Source organism: Rhinoderma darwinii (assembly GCF_050947455.1).
Source record: "Rhinoderma darwinii isolate aRhiDar2 chromosome 5 unlocalized genomic scaffold, aRhiDar2.hap1 SUPER_5_unloc_42, whole genome shotgun sequence".
Taxonomy (NCBI): Eukaryota; Metazoa; Chordata; class Amphibia; order Anura; family Rhinodermatidae; genus Rhinoderma; species Rhinoderma darwinii.
In genome coordinates, this window is record NW_027461801.1 from 171,993 (window position 1) to 196,850 (window position 24,858).

Genomic DNA, 24,858 nt, shown 5'->3' on the forward strand with positions numbered 1-24,858 from the left:
GAACAGCAGTATCGGGCAGGCTCGGGCAACGCGCGGCCCGTTCGGGTTATCGCTTCTCGGCCTTTTGGCTAAGATCAAGTGTAGTATCTGTTCTTATCAGTTTAATATCTGATACGTCCCCTATCTGGGGACCATATATTAAATGGATTTTTAGAACAGGGAGATGGAAATAGAGCTTGCTCTGTCCACTCCACGCATTGACCTGGTATTGCAGTATTTCCAGGACCGGTGCACCCTTTCCTTATGTGTTGACTAAAAGCAAATTCCAAAAGTGTTTTTTGTCTTTGCTATTGTTTCTGTCTTTCTGAAGGGATCTCCCCTTTTAATCCCATTATTTCAACACCTGTTGGACAATGCATGAGTGATAATGAGCTCATTGATTAAATGCAATTAATGAATAGATTGCCACCTCTTGTTGTGTGTCGTCTGTGTTTCTGTGTTTCCGGCATTTCACATTGGAACACCTCATTCACCTTCCTTGTCTTCTCTCCGCCCTCCCTTTTAGGTAAGTTAAAGAGCTGCACCTGAGCCAGCCACTGATTGATTGATTGATTGATTGATTGATTGATTGATTGATTGATTGATTGATGCAGCACAACAGTCAAATAGTGGAGTGGAGTAGGGGAACAGCAAACAGCCAATAAAGCAGCCCGCCCGCTCGCCTGCCCGCCACAATGGACCTACCTGTGTACACTAGATGGATGTGATGGAATGTACTGTCGTCCCTACATTTCAAGAAGAAGTAAGAATTGCAGTTGCAACAAAGCCTTGCTTGCCTACAAAGAGAGCAGCAATTTGGATTTGTTACTATGTTACCTAGAAGAATAACAAACTGTGCAAGGATGGAGGTTGTAGGAGCAAGGAGAAGTTGTCTGTAAAGTTGGTGGATGCCTATTTTCCATTTTGCAGTCCCTTGTCTCCCTCTTGTGGCCTCCTGGAGGCAACTAGCTGTGCAAAAAAAAGACAGCCTGGCGGCCGGCTGTTGCAGTGTTGCCCTCTCAGGCAACACTGAGTGACTGACTGAGCCTCACCGTCTTATATAAAGTTCAGACGGAACTTTGCACGTGTCATAGTGGAGCCCTCAGGATTCCAGAGCCAGCTTTCTGACATCATAATGGGGCCTCAGAGATAAAAGCCTGGGCCCAGGCAGTGTTGGTCAGTGCTGCTCAGCAGGCAGCACTGGACTGGACTGGATTACAGCTGATACAAGGTGTGAAGGAACAAGGGGTGGCTGTGGGCATGCACTTGCTGCCGCTGCCAGTGTTTATCTGCATGGCAGCAGGGCATTTGGGCGTTGCCAGGAAGGCGTTTTTATGTAGATTCCTCCTCTTTCAGCACTGCATTGTGGTGCAAGCAAAAGAAGCAAATCCTGTCTGGCTTCCTCTCCGGCCTTTATTCACCTCCCGTGTAGCTGTGAGTGTGTGAGCCTGCAGGGCCCCATGGAATTGCCTAGAAGTAGGCTGAATCGCTGCAAGGGCTGAACAGCAGTATCGGGCAGGCTCGGGCAACGCGCGGCCCGTTCGGGTTATCGCTTCTCGGCCTTTTGGCTAAGATCAAGTGTAGTATCTGTTCTTATCAGTTTAATATCTGATACGTCCCCTATCTGGGGACCATATATTAAATGGATTTTTAGAACAGGGAGATGGAAATAGAGCTTGCTCTGTCCACTCCACGCATTGACCTGGTATTGCAGTATTTCCAGGACCGGTGCACCCTTTCCTTATGTGTTGACTAAAAGCAGATTCCAAAAGTGTTTTTTGTCTTTGCTATTGTTTCTGTCTTTCTGAAGGGATCTCCCCTTTTAATCCCATTATTTCAACACCTGTTGGACAATGCATGAGTGATAATGAGCTCATTGATTAAATGCAATTAATGAATAGATTGCCACCTCTTGTTGTGTGTCGTCTGTGTTTCTGTGTTTCCGGCATTTCACATTGGAACACCTCATTCACCTTCCTTGTCTTCTCTCCGCCCTCCCTTTTAGGTAAGTTAAAGAGCTGCACCTGAGCCAGCCACTGATTGATTGATTGATTGATTGATTGATTGATTGATTGATTGATTGATTGATTGATTGATTGATTGATGCAGCACAACAGTCAAATAGTGGAGTGGAGTAGGGGAACAGCAAACAGCCAATAAAGCAGCCCGCCCGCTCGCCTGCCCGCCACAATGGACCTACCTGTGTACACTAGATGGATGTGATGGAATGTACTGTCGTCCCTACATTTCAAGAAGAAGTAAGAATTGCAGTTGCAACAAAGCCTTGCTTGCCTACAAAGAGAGCAGCAATTTGGATTTGTTACTATGTTACCTAGAAGAATAACAAACTGTGCAAGGATGGAGGTTGTAGGAGCAAGGAGAAGTTGTCGGTAAAGTTGGTGGATGCCTATTTTCCATTTTGCAGTCCCTTGTCTCCCTCTTGTGGCCTCCTGGAGGCAACTAGCTGTGCAAAAAAAAGACAGCCTGGCGGCCGGCTGTTGCAGTGTTGCCCTCTCAGGCAACACTGAGTGACTGACTGAGCCTCACCGTCTTATATAAAGTTCAGACGGAACTTTGCACGTGTCATAGTGGAGCCCTCAGGATTCCAGAGCCAGCTTTCTGACATCATAATGGGGCCTCAGAGATAAAAGCCTGGGCCCAGGCAGTGTTGGTCAGTGCTGCTCAGCAGGCAGCACTGGACTGGACTGGATTACAGCTGATACAAGGTGTGAAGGAACAAGGGGTGGCTGTGGGCATGCACTTGCTGCCGCTGCCAGTGTTTATCTGCATGGCAGCAGGGCATTTGGGCGTTGCCAGGAAGGCGTTTTTATGTAGATTCCTCCTCTTTCAGCACTGCATTGTGGTGCAAGCAAAAGAAGCAAATCCTGTCTGGCTTCCTCTCCGGCCTTTATTCACCTCCCGTGTAGCTGTGAGTGTGTGAGCCTGCAGGGCCCCATGGAATTGCCTAGAAGTAGGCTGAATCGCTGCAAGGGCTGAACAGCAGTATCGGGCAGGCTCGGGCAACGCGCGGCCCGTTCGGGTTATCGCTTCTCGGCCTTTTGGCTAAGATCAAGTGTAGTATCTGTTCTTATCAGTTTAATATCTGATACGTCCCCTATCTGGGGACCATATATTAAATGGATTTTTAGAACAGGGAGATGGAAATAGAGCTTGCTCTGTCCACTCCACGCATTGACCTGGTATTGCAGTATTTCCAGGACCGGTGCACCCTTTCCTTATGTGTTGACTAAAAGCAGATTCCAAAAGTGTTTTTTGTCTTTGCTATTGTTTCTGTCTTTCTGAAGGGATCTCCCCTTTTAATCCCATTATTTCAACACCTGTTGGACAATGCATGAGTGATAATGAGCTCATTGATTAAATGCAATTAATGAATAGATTGCCACCTCTTGTTGTGTGTCGTCTGTGTTTCTGTGTTTCCGGCATTTCACATTGGAACACCTCATTCACCTTCCTTGTCTTCTCTCCGCCCTCCCTTTTAGGTAAGTTAAAGAGCTGCACCTGAGCCAGCCACTGATTGATTGATTGATTGATTGATTGATTGATTGATTGATTGATTGATTGATTGATTGATTGATGCAGCACAACAGTCAAATAGTGGAGTGGAGTAGGGGAACAGCAAACAGCCAATAAAGCAGCCCGCCCGCTCGCCTGCCCGCCACAATGGACCTACCTGTGTACACTAGATGGATGTGATGGAATGTACTGTCGTCCCTACATTTCAAGAAGAAGTAAGAATTGCAGTTGCAACAAAGCCTTGCTTGCCTACAAAGAGAGCAGCAATTTGGATTTGTTACTATGTTACCTAGAAGAATAACAAACTGTGCAAGGATGGAGGTTGTAGGAGCAAGGAGAAGTTGTCTGTAAAGTTGGTGGATGCCTATTTTCCATTTTGCAGTCCCTTGTCTCCCTCTTGTGGCCTCCTGGAGGCAACTAGCTGTGCAAAAAAAAGACAGCCTGGCGGCCGGCTGTTGCAGTGTTGCCCTCTCAGGCAACACTGAGTGACTGACTGAGCCTCACCGTCTTATATAAAGTTCAGACGGAACTTTGCACGTGTCATAGTGGAGCCCTCAGGATTCCAGAGCCAGCTTTCTGACATCATAATGGGGCCTCAGAGATAAAAGCCTGGGCCCAGGCAGTGTTGGTCAGTGCTGCTCAGCAGGCAGCACTGGACTGGACTGGATTACAGCTGATACAAGGTGTGAAGGAACAAGGGGTGGCTGTGGGCATGCACTTGCTGCCGCTGCCAGTGTTTATCTGCATGGCAGCAGGGCATTTGGGCGTTGCCAGGAAGGCGTTTTTATGTAGATTCCTCCTCTTTCAGCACTGCATTGTGGTGCAAGCAAAAGAAGCAAATCCTGTCTGGCTTCCTCTCCGGCCTTTATTCACCTCCCGTGTAGCTGTGAGTGTGTGAGCCTGCAGGGCCCCATGGAATTGCCTAGAAGTAGGCTGAATCGCTGCAAGGGCTGAACAGCAGTATCGGGCAGGCTCGGGCAACGCGCGGCCCGTTCGGGTTATCGCTTCTCGGCCTTTTGGCTAAGATCAAGTGTAGTATCTGTTCTTATCAGTTTAATATCTGATACGTCCCCTATCTGGGGACCATATATTAAATGGATTTTTAGAACAGGGAGATGGAAATAGAGCTTGCTCTGTCCACTCCACGCATTGACCTGGTATTGCAGTATTTCCAGGACCGGTGCACCCTTTCCTTATGTGTTGACTAAAAGCAGATTCCAAAAGTGTTTTTTGTCTTTGCTATTGTTTCTGTCTTTCTGAAGGGATCTCCCCTTTTAATCCCATTATTTCAACACCTGTTGGACAATGCATGAGTGATAATGAGCTCATTGATTAAATGCAATTAATGAATAGATTGCCACCTCTTGTTGTGTGTCGTCTGTGTTTCTGTGTTTCCGGCATTTCACATTGGAACACCTCATTCACCTTCCTTGTCTTCTCTCCGCCCTCCCTTTTAGGTAAGTTAAAGAGCTGCACCTGAGCCAGCCACTGATTGATTGATTGATTGATTGATTGATTGATTGATTGATTGATTGATGCAGCACAACAGTCAAATAGTGGAGTGGAGTAGGGGAACAGCAAACAGCCAATAAAGCAGCCCGCCCGCTCGCCTGCCCGCCACAATGGACCTACCTGTGTACACTAGATGGATGTGATGGAATGTACTGTCGTCCCTACATTTCAAGAAGAAGTAAGAATTGCAGTTGCAACAAAGCCTTGCTTGCCTACAAAGAGAGCAGCAATTTGGATTTGTTACTATGTTACCTAGAAGAATAACAAACTGTGCAAGGATGGAGGTTGTAGGAGCAAGGAGAAGTTGTCTGTAAAGTTGGTGGATGCCTATTTTCCATTTTGCAGTCCCTTGTCTCCCTCTTGTGGCCTCCTGGAGGCAACTAGCTGTGCAAAAAAAAGACAGCCTGGCGGCCGGCTGTTGCAGTGTTGCCCTCTCAGGCAACACTGAGTGACTGACTGAGCCTCACCGTCTTATATAAAGTTCAGACGGAACTTTGCACGTGTCATAGTGGAGCCCTCAGGATTCCAGAGCCAGCTTTCTGACATCATAATGGGGCCTCAGAGATAAAAGCCTGGGCCCAGGCAGTGTTGGTCAGTGCTGCTCAGCAGGCAGCACTGGACTGGACTGGATTACAGCTGATACAAGGTGTGAAGGAACAAGGGGTGGCTGTGGGCATGCACTTGCTGCCGCTGCCAGTGTTTATCTGCATGGCAGCAGGGCATTTGGGCGTTGCCAGGAAGGCGTTTTTATGTAGATTCCTCCTCTTTCAGCACTGCATTGTGGTGCAAGCAAAAGAAGCAAATCCTGTCTGGCTTCCTCTCCGGCCTTTATTCACCTCCCGTGTAGCTGTGAGTGTGTGAGCCTGCAGGGCCCCATGGAATTGCCTAGAAGTAGGCTGAATCGCTGCAAGGGCTGAACAGCAGTATCGGGTAGGCTCGGGCAACGCGCGGCCCGTTCGGGTTATCGCTTCTCGGCCTTTTGGCTAAGATCAAGTGTAGTATCTGTTCTTATCAGTTTAATATCTGATACGTCCCCTATCTGGGGACCATATATTAAATGGATTTTTAGAACAGGGAGATGGAAATAGAGCTTGCTCTGTCCACTCCACGCATTGACCTGGTATTGCAGTATTTCCAGGACCGGTGCACCCTTTCCTTATGTGTTGACTAAAAGCAGATTCCAAAAGTGTTTTTTGTCTTTGCTATTGTTTCTGTCTTTCTGAAGGGATCTCCCCTTTTAATCCCATTATTTCAACACCTGTTGGACAATGCATGAGTGATAATGAGCTCATTGATTAAATGCAATTAATGAATAGATTGCCACCTCTTGTTGTGTGTCGTCTGTGTTTCTGTGTTTCCGGCATTTCACATTGGAACACCTCATTCACCTTCCTTGTCTTCTCTCCGCCCTCCCTTTTAGGTAAGTTAAAGAGCTGCACCTGAGCCAGCCACTGATTGATTGATTGATTGATTGATTGATTGATTGATTGATTGATTGATTGATGCAGCACAACAGTCAAATAGTGGAGTGGAGTAGGGGAACAGCAAACAGCCAATAAAGCAGCCCGCCCGCTCGCCTGCCCGCCACAATGGACCTACCTGTGTACACTAGATGGATGTGATGGAATGTACTGTCGTCCCTACATTTCAAGAAGAAGTAAGAATTGCAGTTGCAACAAAGCCTTGCTTGCCTACAAAGAGAGCAGCAATTTGGATTTGTTACTATGTTACCTAGAAGAATAACAAACTGTGCAAGGATGGAGGTTGTAGGAGCAAGGAGAAGTTGTCTGTAAAGTTGGTGGATGCCTATTTTCCATTTTGCAGTCCCTTGTCTCCCTCTTGTGGCCTCCTGGAGGCAACTAGCTGTGCAAAAAAAAGACAGCCTGGCGGCCGGCTGTTGCAGTGTTGCCCTCTCAGGCAACACTGAGTGACTGACTGAGCCTCACCGTCTTATATAAAGTTCAGACGGAACTTTGCACGTGTCATAGTGGAGCCCTCAGGATTCCAGAGCCAGCTTTCTGACATCATAATGGGGCCTCAGAGATAAAAGCCTGGGCCCAGGCAGTGTTGGTCAGTGCTGCTCAGCAGGCAGCACTGGACTGGACTGGATTACAGCTGATACAAGGTGTGAAGGAACAAGGGGTGGCTGTGGGCATGCACTTGCTGCCGCTGCCAGTGTTTATCTGCATGGCAGCAGGGCATTTGGGCGTTGCCAGGAAGGCGTTTTTATGTAGATTCCTCCTCTTTCAGCACTGCATTGTGGTGCAAGCAAAAGAAGCAAATCCTGTCTGGCTTCCTCTCCGGCCTTTATTCACCTCCCGTGTAGCTGTGAGTGTGTGAGCCTGCAGGGCCCCATGGAATTGCCTAGAAGTAGGCTGAATCGCTGCAAGGGCTGAACAGCAGTATCGGGCAGGCTCGGGCAACGCGCGGCCCGTTCGGGTTATCGCTTCTCGGCCTTTTGGCTAAGATCAAGTGTAGTATCTGTTCTTATCAGTTTAATATCTGATACGTCCCCTATCTGGGGACCATATATTAAATGGATTTTTAGAACAGGGAGATGGAAATAGAGCTTGCTCTGTCCACTCCACGCATTGACCTGGTATTGCAGTATTTCCAGGACCGGTGCACCCTTTCCTTATGTGTTGACTAAAAGCAGATTCCAAAAGTGTTTTTTGTCTTTGCTATTGTTTCTGTCTTTCTGAAGGGATCTCCCCTTTTAATCCCATTATTTCAACACCTGTTGGACAATGCATGAGTGATAATGAGCTCATTGATTAAATGCAATTAATGAATAGATTGCCACCTCTTGTTGTGTGTCGTCTGTGTTTCTGTGTTTCCGGCATTTCACATTGGAACACCTCATTCACCTTCCTTGTCTTCTCTCCGCCCTCCCTTTTAGGTAAGTTAAAGAGCTGCACCTGAGCCAGCCACTGATTGATTGATTGATTGATTGATTGATTGATTGATTGATTGATTGATTGATTGATTGATGCAGCACAACAGTCAAATAGTGGAGTGGAGTAGGGGAACAGCAAACAGCCAATAAAGCAGCCCGCCCGCTCGCCTGCCCGCCACAATGGACCTACCTGTGTACACTAGATGGATGTGATGGAATGTACTGTCGTCCCTACATTTCAAGAAGAAGTAAGAATTGCAGTTGCAACAAAGCCTTGCTTGCCTACAAAGAGAGCAGCAATTTGGATTTGTTACTATGTTACCTAGAAGAATAACAAACTGTGCAAGGATGGAGGTTGTAGGAGCAAGGAGAAGTTGTCTGTAAAGTTGGTGGATGCCTATTTTCCATTTTGCAGTCCCTTGTCTCCCTCTTGTGGCCTCCTGGAGGCAACTAGCTGTGCAAAAAAAAGACAGCCTGGCGGCCGGCTGTTGCAGTGTTGCCCTCTCAGGCAACACTGAGTGACTGACTGAGCCTCACCGTCTTATATAAAGTTCAGACGGAACTTTGCACGTGTCATAGTGGAGCCCTCAGGATTCCAGAGCCAGCTTTCTGACATCATAATGGGGCCTCAGAGATAAAAGCCTGGGCCCAGGCAGTGTTGGTCAGTGCTGCTCAGCAGGCAGCACTGGACTGGACTGGATTACAGCTGATACAAGGTGTGAAGGAACAAGGGGTGGCTGTGGGCATGCACTTGCTGCCGCTGCCAGTGTTTATCTGCATGGCAGCAGGGCATTTGGGCGTTGCCAGGAAGGCGTTTTTATGTAGATTCCTCCTCTTTCAGCACTGCATTGTGGTGCAAGCAAAAGAAGCAAATCCTGTCTGGCTTCCTCTCCGGCCTTTATTCACCTCCCGTGTAGCTGTGAGTGTGTGAGCCTGCAGGGCCCCATGGAATTGCCTAGAAGTAGGCTGAATCGCTGCAAGGGCTGAACAGCAGTATCGGGCAGGCTCGGGCAACGCGCGGCCCGTTCGGGTTATCGCTTCTCGGCCTTTTGGCTAAGATCAAGTGTAGTATCTGTTCTTATCAGTTTAATATCTGATACGTCCCCTATCTGGGGACCATATATTAAATGGATTTTTAGAACAGGGAGATGGAAATAGAGCTTGCTCTGTCCACTCCACGCATTGACCTGGTATTGCAGTATTTCCAGGACCGGTGCACCCTTTCCTTATGTGTTGACTAAAAGCAGATTCCAAAAGTGTTTTTTGTCTTTGCTATTGTTTCTGTCTTTCTGAAGGGATCTCCCCTTTTAATCCCATTATTTCAACACCTGTTGGACAATGCATGAGTGATAATGAGCTCATTGATTAAATGCAATTAATGAATAGATTGCCATCTCTTGTTGTGTGTCGTCTGTGTTTCTGTGTTTCCGGCATTTCACATTGGAACACCTCATTCACCTTCCTTGTCTTCTCTCCGCCCTCCCTTTTAGGTAAGTTAAAGAGCTGCACCTGAGCCAGCCACTGATTGATTGATTGATTGATTGATTGATTGATTGATTGATTGATTGATTGATGCAGCACAACAGTCAAATAGTGGAGTGGAGTAGGGGAACAGCAAACAGCCAATAAAGCAGCCCGCCCGCTCGCCTGCCCGCCACAATGGACCTACCTGTGTACACTAGATGGATGTGATGGAATGTACTGTCGTCCCTACATTTCAAGAAGAAGTAAGAATTGCAGTTGCAACAAAGCCTTGCTTGCCTACAAAGAGAGCAGCAATTTGGATTTGTTACTATGTTACCTAGAAGAATAACAAACTGTGCAAGGATGGAGGTTGTAGGAGCAAGGAGAAGTTGTCTGTAAAGTTGGTGGATGCCTATTTTCCATTTTGCAGTCCCTTGTCTCCCTCTTGTGGCCTCCTGGAGGCAACTAGCTGTGCAAAAAAAAGACAGCCTGGCGGCCGGCTGTTGCAGTGTTGCCCTCTCAGGCAACACTGAGTGACTGACTGAGCCTCACCGTCTTATATAAAGTTCAGACGGAACTTTGCACGTGTCATAGTGGAGCCCTCAGGATTCCAGAGCCAGCTTTCTGACATCATAATGGGGCCTCAGAGATAAAAGCCTGGGCCCAGGCAGTGTTGGTCAGTGCTGCTCAGCAGGCAGCACTGGACTGGACTGGATTACAGCTGATACAAGGTGTGAAGGAACAAGGGGTGGCTGTGGGCATGCACTTGCTGCCGCTGCCAGTGTTTATCTGCATGGCAGCAGGGCATTTGGGCGTTGCCAGGAAGGCGTTTTTATGTAGATTCCTCCTCTTTCAGCACTGCATTGTGGTGCAAGCAAAAGAAGCAAATCCTGTCTGGCTTCCTCTCCGGCCTTTATTCACCTCCCGTGTAGCTGTGAGTGTGTGAGCCTGCAGGGCCCCATGGAATTGCCTAGAAGTAGGCTGAATCGCTGCAAGGGCTGAACAGCAGTATCGGGCAGGCTCGGGCAACGCGCGGCCCGTTCGGGTTATCGCTTCTCGGCCTTTTGGCTAAGATCAAGTGTAGTATCTGTTCTTATCAGTTTAATATCTGATACGTCCCCTATCTGGGGACCATATATTAAATGGATTTTTAGAACAGGGAGATGGAAATAGAGCTTGCTCTGTCCACTCCACGCATTGACCTGGTATTGCAGTATTTCCAGGACCGGTGCACCCTTTCCTTATGTGTTGACTAAAAGCAGATTCCAAAAGTGTTTTTTGTCTTTGCTATTGTTTCTGTCTTTCTGAAGGGATCTCCCCTTTTAATCCCATTATTTCAACACCTGTTGGACAATGCATGAGTGATAATGAGCTCATTGATTAAATGCAATTAATGAATAGATTGCCACCTCTTGTTGTGTGTCGTCTGTGTTTCTGTGTTTCCGGCATTTTACATTGGAACACCTCATTCACCTTCCTTGTCTTCTCTCCGCCCTCCCTTTTAGGTAAGTTAAAGAGCTGCACCTGAGCCAGCCACTGATTGATTGATTGATTGATTGATTGATTGATTGATTGATTGATTGATTGATGCAGCACAACAGTCAAATAGTGGAGTGGAGTAGGGGAACAGCAAACAGCCAATAAAGCAGCCCGCCCGCTCGCCTGCCCGCCACAATGGACCTACCTGTGTACACTAGATGGATGTGATGGAATGTACTGTCGTCCCTACATTTCAAGAAGAAGTAAGAATTGCAGTTGCAACAAAGCCTTGCTTGCCTACAAAGAGAGCAGCAATTTGGATTTGTTACTATGTTACCTAGAAGAATAACAAACTGTGCAAGGATGGAGGTTGTAGGAGCAAGGAGAAGTTGTCTGTAAAGTTGGTGGATGCCTATTTTCCATTTTGCAGTCCCTTGTCTCCCTCTTGTGGCCTCCTGGAGGCAACTAGCTGTGCAAAAAAAAGACAGCCTGGCGGCCGGCTGTTGCAGTGTTGCCCTCTCAGGCAACACTGAGTGACTGACTGAGCCTCACCGTCTTATATAAAGTTCAGACGGAACTTTGCACGTGTCATAGTGGAGCCCTCAGGATTCCAGAGCCAGCTTTCTGACATCATAATGGGGCCTCAGAGATAAAAGCCTGGGCCCAGGCAGTGTTGGTCAGTGCTGCTCAGCAGGCAGCACTGGACTGGACTGGATTACAGCTGATACAAGGTGTGAAGGAACAAGGGGTGGCTGTGGGCATGCACTTGCTGCCGCTGCCAGTGTTTATCTGCATGGCAGCAGGGCATTTGGGCGTTGCCAGGAAGGCGTTTTTATGTAGATTCCTCCTCTTTCAGCACTGCATTGTGGTGCAAGCAAAAGAAGCAAATCCTGTCTGGCTTCCTCTCCGGCCTTTATTCACCTCCCGTGTAGCTGTGAGTGTGTGAGCCTGCAGGGCCCCATGGAATTGCCTAGAAGTAGGCTGAATCGCTGCAAGGGCTGAACAGCAGTATCGGGCAGGCTCGGGCAACGCGCGGCCCGTTCGGGTTATCGCTTCTCGGCCTTTTGGCTAAGATCAAGTGTAGTATCTGTTCTTATCAGTTTAATATCTGATACGTCCCCTATCTGGGGACCATATATTAAATGGATTTTTAGAACAGGGAGATGGAAATAGAGCTTGCTCTGTCCACTCCACGCATTGACCTGGTATTGCAGTATTTCCAGGACCGGTGCACCCTTTCCTTATGTGTTGACTAAAAGCAGATTCCAAAAGTGTTTTTTGTCTTTGCTATTGTTTCTGTCTTTCTGAAGGGATCTCCCCTTTTAATCCCATTATTTCAACACCTGTTGGACAATGCATGAGTGATAATGAGCTCATTGATTAAATGCAATTAATGAATAGATTGCCACCTCTTGTTGTGTGTCGTCTGTGTTTCTGTGTTTCCGGCATTTCACATTGGAACACCTCATTCACCTTCCTTGTCTTCTCTCCGCCCTCCCTTTTAGGTAAGTTAAAGAGCTGCACCTGAGCCAGCCACTGATTGATTGATTGATTGATTGATTGATTGATTGATTGATTGATTGATTGATGCAGCACAACAGTCAAATAGTGGAGTGGAGTAGGGGAACAGCAAACAGCCAATAAAGCAGCCCGCCCGCTTGCCTGCCCGCCACAATGGACCTACCTGTGTACACTAGATGGATGTGATGGAATGTACTGTCGTCCCTACATTTCAAGAAGAAGTAAGAATTGCAGTTGCAACAAAGCCTTGCTTGCCTACAAAGAGAGCAGCAATTTGGATTTGTTACTATGTTACCTAGAAGAATAACAAACTGTGCAAGGATGGAGGTTGTAGGAGCAAGGAGAAGTTGTCTGTAAAGTTGGTGGATGCCTATTTTCCATTTTGCAGTCCCTTGTCTCCCTCTTGTGGCCTCCTGGAGGCAACTAGCTGTGCAAAAAAAAGACAGCCTGGCGGCCGGCTGTTGCAGTGTTGCCCTCTCAGGCAACACTGAGTGACTGACTGAGCCTCACCGTCTTATATAAAGTTCAGACGGAACTTTGCACGTGTCATAGTGGAGCCCTCAGGATTCCAGAGCCAGCTTTCTGACATCATAATGGGGCCTCAGAGATAAAAGCCTGGGCCCAGGCAGTGTTGGTCAGTGCTGCTCAGCAGGCAGCACTGGACTGGACTGGATTACAGCTGATACAAGGTGTGAAGGAACAAGGGGTGGCTGTGGGCATGCACTTGCTGCCGCTGCCAGTGTTTATCTGCATGGCAGCAGGGCATTTGGGCGTTGCCAGGAAGGCGTTTTTATGTAGATTCCTCCTCTTTCAGCACTGCATTGTGGTGCAAGCAAAAGAAGCAAATCCTGTCTGGCTTCCTCTCCGGCCTTTATTCACCTCCCGTGTAGCTGTGAGTGTGTGAGCCTGCAGGGCCCCATGGAATTGCCTAGAAGTAGGCTGAATCGCTGCAAGGGCTGAACAGCAGTATCGGGCAGGCTCGGGCAACGCGCGGCCCGTTCGGGTTATCGCTTCTCGGCCTTTTGGCTAAGATCAAGTGTAGTATCTGTTCTTATCAGTTTAATATCTGATACGTCCCCTATCTGGGGACCATATATTAAATGGATTTTTAGAACAGGGAGATGGAAATAGAGCTTGCTCTGTCCACTCCACGCATTGACCTGGTATTGCAGTATTTCCAGGACCGGTGCACCCTTTCCTTATGTGTTGACTAAAAGCAGATTCCAAAAGTGTTTTTTGTCTTTGCTATTGTTTCTGTCTTTCTGAAGGGATCTCCCCTTTTAATCCCATTATTTCAACACCTGTTGGACAATGCATGAGTGATAATGAGCTCATTGATTAAATGCAATTAATGAATAGATTGCCATCTCTTGTTGTGTGTCGTCTGTGTTTCTGTGTTTCCGGCATTTCACATTGGAACACCTCATTCACCTTCCTTGTCTTCTCTCCGCCCTCCCTTTTAGGTAAGTTAAAGAGCTGCACCTGAGCCAGCCACTGATTGATTGATTGATTGATTGATTGATTGATTGATTGATTGATTGATTGATTGATTGATTGATGCAGCACAACAGTCAAATAGTGGAGTGGAGTAGGGGAACAGCAAACAGCCAATAAAGCAGCCCGCCCGCTCGCCTGCCCGCCACAATGGACCTACCTGTGTACACTAGATGGATGTGATGGAATGTACTGTCGTCCCTACATTTCAAGAAGAAGTAAGAATTGCAGTTGCAACAAAGCCTTGCTTGCCTACAAAGAGAGCAGCAATTTGGATTTGTTACTATGTTACCTAGAAGAATAACAAACTGTGCAAGGATGGAGGTTGTAGGAGCAAGGAGAAGTTGTCTGTAAAGTTGGTGGATGCCTATTTTCCATTTTGCAGTCCCTTGTCTCCCTCTTGTGGCCTCCTGGAGGCAACTAGCTGTGCAAAAAAAAGACAGCCTGGCGGCCGGCTGTTGCAGTGTTGCCCTCTCAGGCAACACTGAGTGACTGACTGAGCCTCACCGTCTTATATAAAGTTCAGACGGAACTTTGCACGTGTCATAGTGGAGCCCTCAGGATTCCAGAGCCAGCTTTCTGACATCATAATGGGGCCTCAGAGATAAAAGCCTGGGCCCAGGCAGTGTTGGTCAGTGCTGCTCAGCAGGCAGCACTGGACTGGACTGGATTACAGCTGATACAAGGTGTGAAGGAACAAGGGGTGGCTGTGGGCATGCACTTGCTGCCGCTGCCAGTGTTTATCTGCATGGCAGCAGGGCATTTGGGCGTTGCCAGGAAGGCGTTTTTATGTAGATTCCTCCTCTTTCAGCACTGCATTGTGGTGCAAGCAAAAGAAGCAAATCCTGTCTGGCTTCCTCTCCGGCCTTTATTCACCTCCCGTGTAGCTGTGAGTGTGTGAGCCTGCAGGGCCCCATGGAATTGCCTAGAAGTAGGCTGAATCGCTGCAAGGGCTGAACAGCAGTATCGGGCAGGCTCGGGCAACGCGCGGCCCGTTCGGGTTATCGCTTCTCGGCCTTTTGGCTAAGATCAAGTGTAGTATCTGTTCTTATCAGTTTAATATCTGATACGTCCCCTATCTGGGGACCATATATTAAATGGATTTTTAGAACAGGGAGATGGAAATAGAGCTTGCTCTGTCCACTCCACGCATTGACCTGGTATTGCAGTATTTCCAGGACCGGTGCACCCTTTCCTTATGTGTTGACTAAAAGCAGATTCCAAAAGTGTTTTTTGTCTTTGCTATTGTTTCTGTCTTTCTGAAGGGATCTCCCCTTTTAATCCCATTATTTCAACACCTGTTGGACAATGCATGAGTGATAATGAGCTCATTGATTAAATGCAATTAATGAATAGATTGCCACCTCTTGTTGTGTGTCGTCTGTGTTTCTGTGTTTCCGGCATTTCACATTGGAACACCTCATTCACCTTCCTTGTCTTCTCTCCGCCCTCCCTTTTAGGTAAGTTAAAGAGCTGCACCTGAGCCAGCCACTGATTGATTGATTGATTGATTGATTGATTGATTGATTAATTGATTGATTGATTGATGCAGCACAACAGTCAAATAGTGGAGTGGAGTAGGGGAACAGCAAACAGCCAATAAAGCAGCCCGCCCGCTCGCCTGCCCGCCACAATGGACCTACCTGTGTACACTAGATGGATGTGATGGAATGTACTGTCGTCCCTACATTTCAAGAAGAAGTAAGAATTGCAGTTGCAACAAAGCCTTGCTTGCCTACAAAGAGAGCAGCAATTTGGATTTGTTACTATGTTACCTAGAAGAATAACAAACTGTGCAAGGATGGAGGTTGTAGGAGCAAGGAGAAGTTGTCTGTAAAGTTGGTGGATGCCTATTTTCCATTTTGCAGTCCCTTGTCTCCCTCTTGTGGCCTCCTGGAGGCAACTAGCTGTGCAAAAAAAAGACAGCCTGGCGGCCGGCTGTTGCAGTGTTGCCCTCTCAGGCAACACTGAGTGACTGACTGAGCCTCACCGTCTTATATAAAGTTCAGACGGAACTTTGCACGTGTCATAGTGGAGCCCTCAGGATTCCAGAGCCAGCTTTCTGACATCATAATGGGGCCTCAGAGATAAAAGCCTGGGCCCAGGCAGTGTTGGTCAGTGCTGCTCAGCAGGCAGCACTGGACTGGACTGGATTACAGCTGATACAAGGTGTGAAGGAACAAGGGGTGGCTGTGGGCATGCACTTGCTGCCGCTGCCAGTGTTTATCTGCATGGCAGCAGGGCATTTGGGCGTTGCCAGGAAGGCGTTTTTATGTAGATTCCTCCTCTTTCAGCACTGCATTGTGGTGCAAGCAAAAGAAGCAAATCCTGTCTGGCTTCCTCTCCGGCCTTTATTCACCTCCCGTGTAGCTGTGAGTGTGTGAGCCTGCAGGGCCCCATGGAATTGCCTAGAAGTAGGCTGAATCGCTGCAAGGGCTGAACAGCAGTATCGGGCAGGCTCGGGCAACGCGCGGCCCGTTCGGGTTATCGCTTCTCGGCCTTTTGGCTAAGATCAAGTGTAGTATCTGTTCTTATCAGTTTAATATCTGATACGTCCCCTATCTGGGGACCATATATTAAATGGATTTTTAGAACAGGGAGATGGAAATAGAGCTTGCTCTGTCCACTCCACGCATTGACCTGGTATTGCAGTATTTCCAGGACCGGTGCACCCTTTCCTTATGTGTTGACTAAAAGCAGATTCCAAAAGTGTTTTTTGTCTTTGCTATTGTTTCTGTCTTTCTGAAGGGATCTCCCCTTTTAATCCCATTATTTCAACACCTGTTGGACAATGCATGAGTGATAATGAGCTCATTGATTAAATGCAATTAATGAATAGATTGCCACCTCTTGTTGTGTGTCGTCTGTGTTTCTGTGTTTCCGGCATTTCACATTGGAACACCTCATTCACCTTCCTTGTCTTCTCTCCGCCCTCCCTTTTAGGTAAGTTAAAGAGCTGCACCTGAGCCAGCCACTGATTGATTGATTGATTGATTGATTGATTGATTGATTGATGCAGCACAACAGTCAAATAGTGGAGTGGAGTAGGGGAACAGCAAACAGCCAATAAAGCAGCCCGCCCGCTCGCCTGCCCGCCACAATGGACCTACCTGTGTACACTAGATGGATGTGATGGAATGTACTGTCGTCCCTACATTTCAAGAAGAAGTAAGAATTGCAGTTGCAACAAAGCCTTGCTTGCCTACAAAGAGAGCAGCAATTTGGATTTGTTACTATGTTACCTAGAAGAATAACAAACTGTGCAAGGATGGAGGTTGTAGGAGCAAGGAGAAGTTGTCTGTAAAGTTGGTGGATGCCTATTTTCCATTTTGCAGTCCCTTGTCTCCCTCTTGTGGCCTCCTGGAGGCAACTAGCTGTGCAAAAAAAAGACAGCCTGGCGGCCGGCTGTTGCAGTGTTGCCCTCTCAGGCAACACTGAGTGACTGACTGAGCCTCACCGTCTTATATAAAGTTCAGACGGAACTTTGCACGTGTCATAGTGGAGCCCTCAGGATTCCAGAGCCAGCTTTCTGACATCATAATGGGGCCTCAGAGATAAAAGCCTGGGCCCAGGCAGTGTTGGTCAGTGCTGCTCAGCAGGCAGCACTGGACTGGACTGGATTACAGCTGATACAAGGTGTGAAGGAACAAGGGGTGGCTGTGGGCATGCACTTGCTGCCGCTGCCAGTGTTTATCTGCATGGCAGCAGGGCATTTGGGCGTTGCCAGGAAGGCGTTTTTATGTAGATTCCTCCTCTTTCAGCACTGCATTGTGGTGCAAGCAAAAGAAGCAAATCCTGTCTGGCTTCCTCTCCGGCCTTTATTCACCTCCCGTGTAGCTGTGAGTGTGTGAGCCTGCAGGGCCCCATGGAATTGCCTAGAAGTAGGCTGAATCGCTGCAAGGGCTGAACAGCAGTATCGGGCAGGCTCGGGCAACGCGCGGCCCGTTCGGGTTATCGCTTCTCGGCCTTTTGGCTAAGATCAAGTGTAGTATCTGTTCTTATCAGTTTAATATCTGATACGTCCCCTATCTGGGGACCATATATTAAATGGATTTTTAGAACAGGGAGATGGAAATAGAGCTTGCTCTGTCCACTCCACGCATTGACCTGGTATTGCAGTATTTCCAGGACCGGTGCACCCTTTCCTTATGTGTTGACTAAAAGCAGATTCCAAAAGTGTTTTTTGTCTTTGCTATTGTTTCTGTCTTTCTGAAGGGATCTCCCCTTTTAATCCCATTATTTCAACACCTGTTGGACAATGCATGAGTGATAATGAGCTCATTGATTAAATGCAATTAATGAATAGATTGCCACCTCTTGTTGTGTGTCGTCTGTGTTTCTGTGTTTCCGGCATTTCACATTGGAACACCTCATTCACCTTCCTTGTCTTCTCTCCGCCCTCCCTTTTAGGTAAGTTAAAGAGCTGCACCTGAGCCAGCCACTGATTGATTGATTGATTGATTGATTGATTGATTGATTGATTGATTGATGCAGCACAACAGTCAAATAGTGGAGTGGAGTAGGGGAACAGCAAACAGCCAATAAAGCAGCCCGCCCGCTCGCCTGCCCGCCACAATGGACCTACCTGTGTACACTAGATGGATGTGATGGAATGTACTGTCGTCCCTACATTTCAAGAAGAAGTAAGAATTGCAGTTGCAACAAAGCCTTGCTTGCCTACAAAGAGAGCAGCAATTTGGATTTGTTACTATGTTACCTAGAAGAATAACAAACTGTGCAAGGATGGAGGTTGTAGGAGCAAGGAGAAGTTGTCTGTAAAGTTGGTGGATGCCTATTTTCCATTTTGCAGTCCCTTGTCTCCCTCTTGTGGCCTCCTGGAGGCAACTAGCTGTGCAAAAAAAAGACAGCCTGGCGGCCGGCTGTTGCAGTGTTGCCCTCTCAGGCAACACTGAGTGACTGACTGAGCCTCACCGTCTTATATAAAGTTCAGACGGAACTTTGCACGTGTCATAGTGGAGCCCTCAGGATTCCAGAGCCAGCTTTCTGACATCATAATGGGGCCTCAGAGATAAAAGCCTGGGCCCAGGCAGTGTTGGTCAGTGCTGCTCAGCAGGCAGCACTGGACTGGACTGGATTACAGCTGATACAAGGTGTGAAGGAACAAGGGGTGGCTGTGGGCATGCACTTGCTGCCGCTGCCAGTGTTTATCTGCATGGCAGCAGGGCATTTGGGCGTTGCCAGGAAGGCGTTTTTATGTAGATTCCTCCTCTTTCAGCACTGCATTGTGGTGCAAGCAAAAGAAGCAAATCCTGTCTGGCTTCCTCTCCGGCCTTTATTCACCTCCCGTGTAGCTGTGAGTGTGTGAGCCTGCAGGGCCCCATGGAATTGCCTAGAAGTAGGCTGAATCGCTGCAAGGGCTGAACAGCAGTATCGGGCAGGCTCGGGCAACGCGCGGCCCGTTCGGGTTATCGCTTCTCGGCCTTTTGGCTAAGATCAAGTGTAGTATCTGTTCTTATCAGTTTAATATCTGATACGTCCCCTATCTGGGGACCATATATTAAATGGATTTTTAGAACAGGGAGATGGAAATAGAGCTTGCTCTGTCCACTCCACGCATTGACCTGGTATTGCAGTATTTCCAGGACCGGTGCACCCTTTCCTTATGTGTTGACTAAAAGCAGATTTCAAAAGTGTTTTTTGTCTTTGCTATTGTTTCTGTCTTTCTGAAGGGATCTCCCCTTTTAATCCCATTATTTCAACACCTGTTGGACAATGCATGAGTGATAATGAGCTCATTGATTAAATGCAATTAATGAATAGATTGCCACCTCTTGTTGTGTGTCGTCTGTGTTTCTGTGTTTCCGGCATTTCACATTGGAACACCTCATTCACCTTCCTTGTCTTCTCTCCGCCCTCCCTTTTAGGTAAGTTAAAGAGCTGCACCTGAGCCAGCCACTGATTGATTGATTGATTGATTGATTGATTGATTGATTGATTGATTGATTGATTGATTGATTGATTGATTGATGCAGCACAACAGTCAAATAGTGGAGTGGAGTAGGGGAACAGCAAACAGCCAATAAAGCAGCCCGCCCGCTCGCCTGCCCGCCACAATGGACCTACCTGTGTACACTAGATGGATGTGATGGAATGTACTGTCGTCCCTACATTTCAAGAAGAAGTAAGAATTGCAGTTGCAACAAAGCCTTGCTTGCCTACAAAGAGAGCAGCAATTTGGATTTGTTACTATGTTACCTAGAAGAATAACAAACTGTGCAAGGATGGAGGTTGTAGGAGCAAGGAGAAGTTGTCTGTAAAGTTGGTGGATGCCTATTTTCCATTTTGCAGTCCCTTGTCTCCCTCTTGTGGCCTCCTGGAGGCAACTAGCTGTGCAAAAAAAAGACAGCCTGGCGGCCGGCTGTTGCAGTGTTGCCCTCTCAGGCAACACTGAGTGACTGACTGAGCCTCACCGTCTTATATAAAGTTCAGACGGAACTTTGCACGTGTCATAGTGGAGCCCTCAGGATTCCAGAGCCAGCTTTCTGACATCATAATGGGGCCTCAGAGATAAAAGCCTGGGCCCAGGCAGTGTTGGTCAGTGCTGCTCAGCAGGCAGCACTGGACTGGACTGGATTACAGCTGATACAAGGTGTGAAGGAACAAGGGGTGGCTGTGGGCATGCACTTGCTGCCGCTGCCAGTGTTTATCTGCATGGCAGCAGGGCATTTGGGCGTTGCCAGGAAGGCGTTTTTATGTAGATTCCTCCTCTTTCAGCACTGCATTGTGGTGCAAGCAAAAGAAGCAAATCCTGTCTGGCTTCCTCTCCGGCCTTTATTCACCTCCCGTGTAGCTGTGAGTGTGTGAGCCTGCAGGGCCCCATGGAATTGCCTAGAAGTAGGCTGAATCGCTGCAAGGGCTGAACAGCAGTATCGGGCAGGCTCGGGCAACGCGCGGCCCGTTCGGGTTATCGCTTCTCGGCCTTTTGGCTAAGATCAAGTGTAGTATCTGTTCTTATCAGTTTAATATCTGATACGTCCCCTATCTGGGGACCATATATTAAATGGATTTTTAGAACAGGGAGATGGAAATAGAGCTTGCTCTGTCCACTCCACGCATTGACCTGGTATTGCAGTATTTCCAGGACCGGTGCACCCTTTCCTTATGTGTTGACTAAAAGCAGATTCCAAAAGTGTTTTTTGTCTTTGCTATTGTTTCTGTCTTTCTGAAGGGATCTCCCCTTTTAATCCCATTATTTCAACACCTGTTGGACAATGCATGAGTGATAATGAGCTCATTGATTAAATGCAATTAATGAATAGATTGCCACCTCTTGTTGTGTGTCGTCTGTGTTTCTGTGTTTCCGGCATTTCACATTGGAACACCTCATTCACCTTCCTTGTCTTCTCTCCGCCCTCCCTTTTAGGTAAGTTAAAGAGCTGCACCTGAGCCAGCCACTGATTGATTGATTGATTGATTGATTGATTGATTGATTGATTGATTGATTGATGCAGCACAACAGTCAAATAGTGGAGTGGAGTAGGGGAACAGCAAACAGCCAATAAAGCAGCCCGCCCGCTCGCCTGCCCGCCACAATGGACCTACCTGTGTACACTAGATGGATGTGATGGAATGTACTGTCGTCCCTACATTTCAAGAAGAAGTAAGAATTGCAGTTGCAACAAAGCCTTGCTTGCCTACAAAGAGAGCAGCAATTTGGATTTGTTACTATGTTACCTAGAAGAACAACAAACTGTGCAAGGATGGAGGTTGTAGGAGCAAGGAGAAGTTGTCTGTAAAGTTGGTGGATGCCTATTTTCCATTTTGCAGTCCCTTGTCTCCCTCTTGTGGCCTCCTGGAGGCAACTAGCTGTGCAAAAAAAAGACAGCCTGGCGGCCGGCTGTTGCAGTGTTGCCCTCTCAGGCAACACTGAGTGACTGACTGAGCCTCACCGTCTTATATAAAGTTCAGACGGAACTTTGCACGTGTCATAGTGGAGCCCTCAGGATTCCAGAGCCAGCTTTCTGACATCATAATGGGGCCTCAGAGATAAAAGCCTGGGCCCAGGCAGTGTTGGTCAGTGCTGCTCAGCAGGCAGCACTGGACTGGACTGGATTACAGCTGATATTGTAGACACTGAAGCGCCTAGGGAGAGTGTCAGGGACTGCAAGGGGTTAAGAAAGGATGGAACGGTTTAAAATAATGCCCAGGATCAGGATTGGTCAACAAGGGGTAAGAGGGGCGTGGTTAAGAAGATATAGGGCAGAGGTTTGGAGCAGGAAGCCCTCTTACCTTCAAGCTGCAGTGGAAGAAACACCTTTGCTGCTGCTGTGGAGATTCAGAGCGTGGTCGTTAAGAAGATGGCAGAAGAACTGTTGCGGAAGGTGGCACAGCGGGTAGCGGCAGAGGGGCCTGCCTGGCTGGAATCCCTGTTGGAGGAAGGAGAGAGGCGAGGAGCTGATCGGGGCACGGAACAGTCGGGAGCGGCTACCCGAGGTAGGCCGCAGCGCGTTACACGCCCTCTGGTTAGACTAAGCCCTAGCCCTGTTGCTATGAGGGGTGCTGTGACTGCTGCACAGTCATGCGGTGGTCCCAGCAGGTCCCCTAGGCCTATGTCGACGGGTGCTTCGTCGGTCGACATAGTGCCCCCCTCCCCCCCGTCCACTCGTCGCGCTGGCGTCCTTCCCCATGGCGGTAAGAGGGCGGCTGTTAAACCGGCACGGGCACGGTACAACCCGCCTCGAGCTGCTGATGCGGGCGCGGAGGCAGCGGCCGACTATCGTGACAGTGGGGTGAATATGGCGGACTCAGGCGACTGGTCCGACATGGTCGCTTACCATGCGGCATGTTCACAGGAGCTGGGACTTGCTTCTGGGGCCTGTGTGCAGCCGGGGTCGGCGCCATCTTTCCCCGTGCTGTTCTCTACGCAGCCAGAATTGGCGGCGGGGGGAACAGGGGCGGGACGTCCTGGCAGGCGCAGTGCAGCCAGGACACAAGATGGCGGCGCACGAAAAAAGAAGATGGCGGCGGGTGCGGGGAGGCGGACGGTGAGCAAGCAGCCCAGCCAGGGGGCGGGGGCTTCTGCGGTGCCTGTCGCTTCTCCACTCCGGTCCCCCCCGGGCCCCTGTCAGCACGGGTCAGGGGCAGGGGGGGAGTGTGCTAGGAAAGATAGGAGTGAGGGTGTTTTGGATGCTATTTGCCCTTCTCCTGCCTTGTCATCTTTCTCTCCTGCAGGTCCAAGAAGGGAGCGTTCCAGGCGAGGGAGGAAACGCCGGGCTGGTGGACATCGCCGGCACGGCCATCATGGACGTCGCAGGTCAGGTGACGGGAAGAGGCGTGGTCGACGGTATTCCTCGTCTTCCAGCGATGGTTTCTCCTCCTCGTCTGCGACGACGTCCGCATCATCCGGATCATGGAGGAGGTCGTCGAGGAGATCCTCACGGCCGCAGAGACGCAGTCGACGCCGGGAGGTGCAGCGCTTGTCGGTGGATCAGGAGCAGCTGTCCCAGGTTGTACCTCCCGCCGGGCCGGTGGAGGAGGTGCAGGCCGTGGTTCCAGTGCCGCGGCAAGTGGCTGAAGGACCCTCTGGAGTCGGTGGGACCTCTGGGAGCGGTGAGTCGGCCTGCGGTGACGCATGGCTTAATAAACCTAATGCAGCGGGTGCGGATTTGATTTCTGTTTTAAAAGCCGTGGTGGCTGGGTTGAAAGTGAATGAGGGAACGTCGTGTCCCTCTGTGCCACCAGAGGGAGCTATGCCCCCGTCTGAGAAAGAGAATGCTTTAGCTAGTTTGACGTTTAGAGATTCATTGTTTTGTGGAGTCGCTCCTCTCGGGACTCATTTGTCAGCTGAGGTCAAGGACAAGATTTGGAGGAATGAATTTGTGGATATTTGGTCCTTGGTCTCGGTGGAGCAGGTGACTGTCGACAAGGAGCGGGGCTTTGAGAGAGGTTCGGATAGGAAAGCAAAAGTAGCGAAAACATTTGGCAACTGGGTACAGTGTTACGCTACACTGGCTCATGTTATTTGCCAACGCTACCCTGGAAAAGGGGCCGAGTTGTTTGTCTATTTTGACACAATTTTCAGCGCCCACAGGCTGCACGGTGGTGCGGCCTGGTGGCGATATGATGAAGAATTTCGGCGACGTTTGGCTTTGTCGCCTGAGATTAGTTGGGCGACGAAGGCAACGGACGTGTGGTTGCAGCTTATTTTAGCGCAAGGGAGTAGGCAACAACGCCCCTTTCCCAGTGCGGCCGCAGCGCCGGGCCCCGCCCCTGGAGTTGCGGCCGCTAGGCCCACAGGTGCCTGTTGGCTCTACAATGAGGGCCACTGTCGTTTCTTTGCCACGTGCAAATTTCGACATGAATGCTCCATCTGTGGGGGCGCTCATTCGGCGCTCCGGTGTTTCCGGAGAGGTAAGCAGCCGGTCAAGGCACCTCCTTCCGGCGCAGCGGAGAACGCCGGTGAACGTGCTCGAGATGGGCCCATGGTTAGAGCGGTACCACAGGAGGCGGGAAGCAGAGGTGCTCACTAACGGGTTTTCGTTTGGTTTTGAGATTCCTTTTGAATATTCTGCGACATTGTCATTGGCTGACAATTTGAAGTCGATCAATGAGAATGTGGGCATTGCGCGGCTAAAATTAGCTAAAGAAGTGGAATTAGGAAGAATGGCAGGTCCATTCAGCGAGCCGCCGTATACGAATCTGCGAGTTTCCCCCCTTGGTTTAGTTCCAAAGAAGGAACGAGGAAAGTTTAGGCTGATTCATCACCTTTCTTTTCCTCGCGGTGGTTCTGTTAATGACGGTATTTCTAGGGCGGAGGCGGCGGTTTCGTATACGTCTTTTGATGTTGCAGTAAGGTTGGTACAGGCGGCTGGACAAGGGGCGTTGTTAGCCAAATCTGATATTGAAGCGGCCTTTCGTTTGCTGCCGGTTCATCCGGAGTGTTTTCACCTGCTGGGTTGTTGTTTAGACAAAGGGTTTTACGTGGATATGTGCCTTCCTATGGGTTGTTCAATATCATG

At 48.8% G+C, this 24,858-nt stretch overlaps 15 non-coding genes across 15 annotated transcripts; all 15 read left to right on the forward strand.

Annotated features, from left to right (window-relative positions):
* The first annotated feature begins 48 nt into the window (after positions 1–48).
* LOC142693040 (U2 spliceosomal RNA) lies at positions 49–239 on the forward strand. Its single transcript, XR_012861420.1, has one exon. It is a non-coding gene; the product is annotated as a U2 spliceosomal RNA (small nuclear RNA).
* Positions 240–1,527: 1,288 nt separating this feature from the next.
* Positions 1,528–1,718, forward strand: LOC142693041 (U2 spliceosomal RNA). The gene has a single exon (XR_012861421.1). It is a non-coding gene; the product is annotated as a U2 spliceosomal RNA (small nuclear RNA).
* A 1,304-nt stretch (positions 1,719–3,022) lies between these two features.
* Positions 3,023–3,213, forward strand: LOC142693042 (U2 spliceosomal RNA). The gene has a single exon (XR_012861422.1). It is a non-coding gene; the product is annotated as a U2 spliceosomal RNA (small nuclear RNA).
* A 1,300-nt stretch (positions 3,214–4,513) lies between these two features.
* LOC142693043 (U2 spliceosomal RNA) lies at positions 4,514–4,704 on the forward strand. Its single transcript, XR_012861423.1, has one exon. It is a non-coding gene; the product is annotated as a U2 spliceosomal RNA (small nuclear RNA).
* Positions 4,705–5,988: 1,284 nt separating this feature from the next.
* On the forward strand, positions 5,989–6,179 carry LOC142693044 (U2 spliceosomal RNA). The gene has a single exon (XR_012861424.1). It is a non-coding gene; the product is annotated as a U2 spliceosomal RNA (small nuclear RNA).
* A 1,288-nt stretch (positions 6,180–7,467) lies between these two features.
* Positions 7,468–7,658, forward strand: LOC142693045 (U2 spliceosomal RNA). The gene has a single exon (XR_012861425.1). It is a non-coding gene; the product is annotated as a U2 spliceosomal RNA (small nuclear RNA).
* Positions 7,659–8,954: 1,296 nt separating this feature from the next.
* Positions 8,955–9,145, forward strand: LOC142693046 (U2 spliceosomal RNA). The gene has a single exon (XR_012861426.1). It is a non-coding gene; the product is annotated as a U2 spliceosomal RNA (small nuclear RNA).
* Positions 9,146–10,433: 1,288 nt separating this feature from the next.
* LOC142693047 (U2 spliceosomal RNA) lies at positions 10,434–10,624 on the forward strand. Its single transcript, XR_012861427.1, has one exon. It is a non-coding gene; the product is annotated as a U2 spliceosomal RNA (small nuclear RNA).
* Positions 10,625–11,912: 1,288 nt separating this feature from the next.
* Positions 11,913–12,103, forward strand: LOC142693050 (U2 spliceosomal RNA). The gene has a single exon (XR_012861429.1). It is a non-coding gene; the product is annotated as a U2 spliceosomal RNA (small nuclear RNA).
* A 1,288-nt stretch (positions 12,104–13,391) lies between these two features.
* Positions 13,392–13,582, forward strand: LOC142693051 (U2 spliceosomal RNA). The gene has a single exon (XR_012861430.1). It is a non-coding gene; the product is annotated as a U2 spliceosomal RNA (small nuclear RNA).
* Positions 13,583–14,882: 1,300 nt separating this feature from the next.
* LOC142693052 (U2 spliceosomal RNA) lies at positions 14,883–15,073 on the forward strand. Its single transcript, XR_012861431.1, has one exon. It is a non-coding gene; the product is annotated as a U2 spliceosomal RNA (small nuclear RNA).
* A 1,292-nt stretch (positions 15,074–16,365) lies between these two features.
* Positions 16,366–16,556, forward strand: LOC142693053 (U2 spliceosomal RNA). The gene has a single exon (XR_012861432.1). It is a non-coding gene; the product is annotated as a U2 spliceosomal RNA (small nuclear RNA).
* Positions 16,557–17,832: 1,276 nt separating this feature from the next.
* LOC142693054 (U2 spliceosomal RNA) lies at positions 17,833–18,023 on the forward strand. Its single transcript, XR_012861433.1, has one exon. It is a non-coding gene; the product is annotated as a U2 spliceosomal RNA (small nuclear RNA).
* A 1,284-nt stretch (positions 18,024–19,307) lies between these two features.
* LOC142693055 (U2 spliceosomal RNA) lies at positions 19,308–19,498 on the forward strand. Its single transcript, XR_012861434.1, has one exon. It is a non-coding gene; the product is annotated as a U2 spliceosomal RNA (small nuclear RNA).
* A 1,308-nt stretch (positions 19,499–20,806) lies between these two features.
* Positions 20,807–20,997, forward strand: LOC142693056 (U2 spliceosomal RNA). The gene has a single exon (XR_012861435.1). It is a non-coding gene; the product is annotated as a U2 spliceosomal RNA (small nuclear RNA).
* The last annotated feature ends 3,861 nt before the right edge of the window (positions 20,998–24,858 follow it).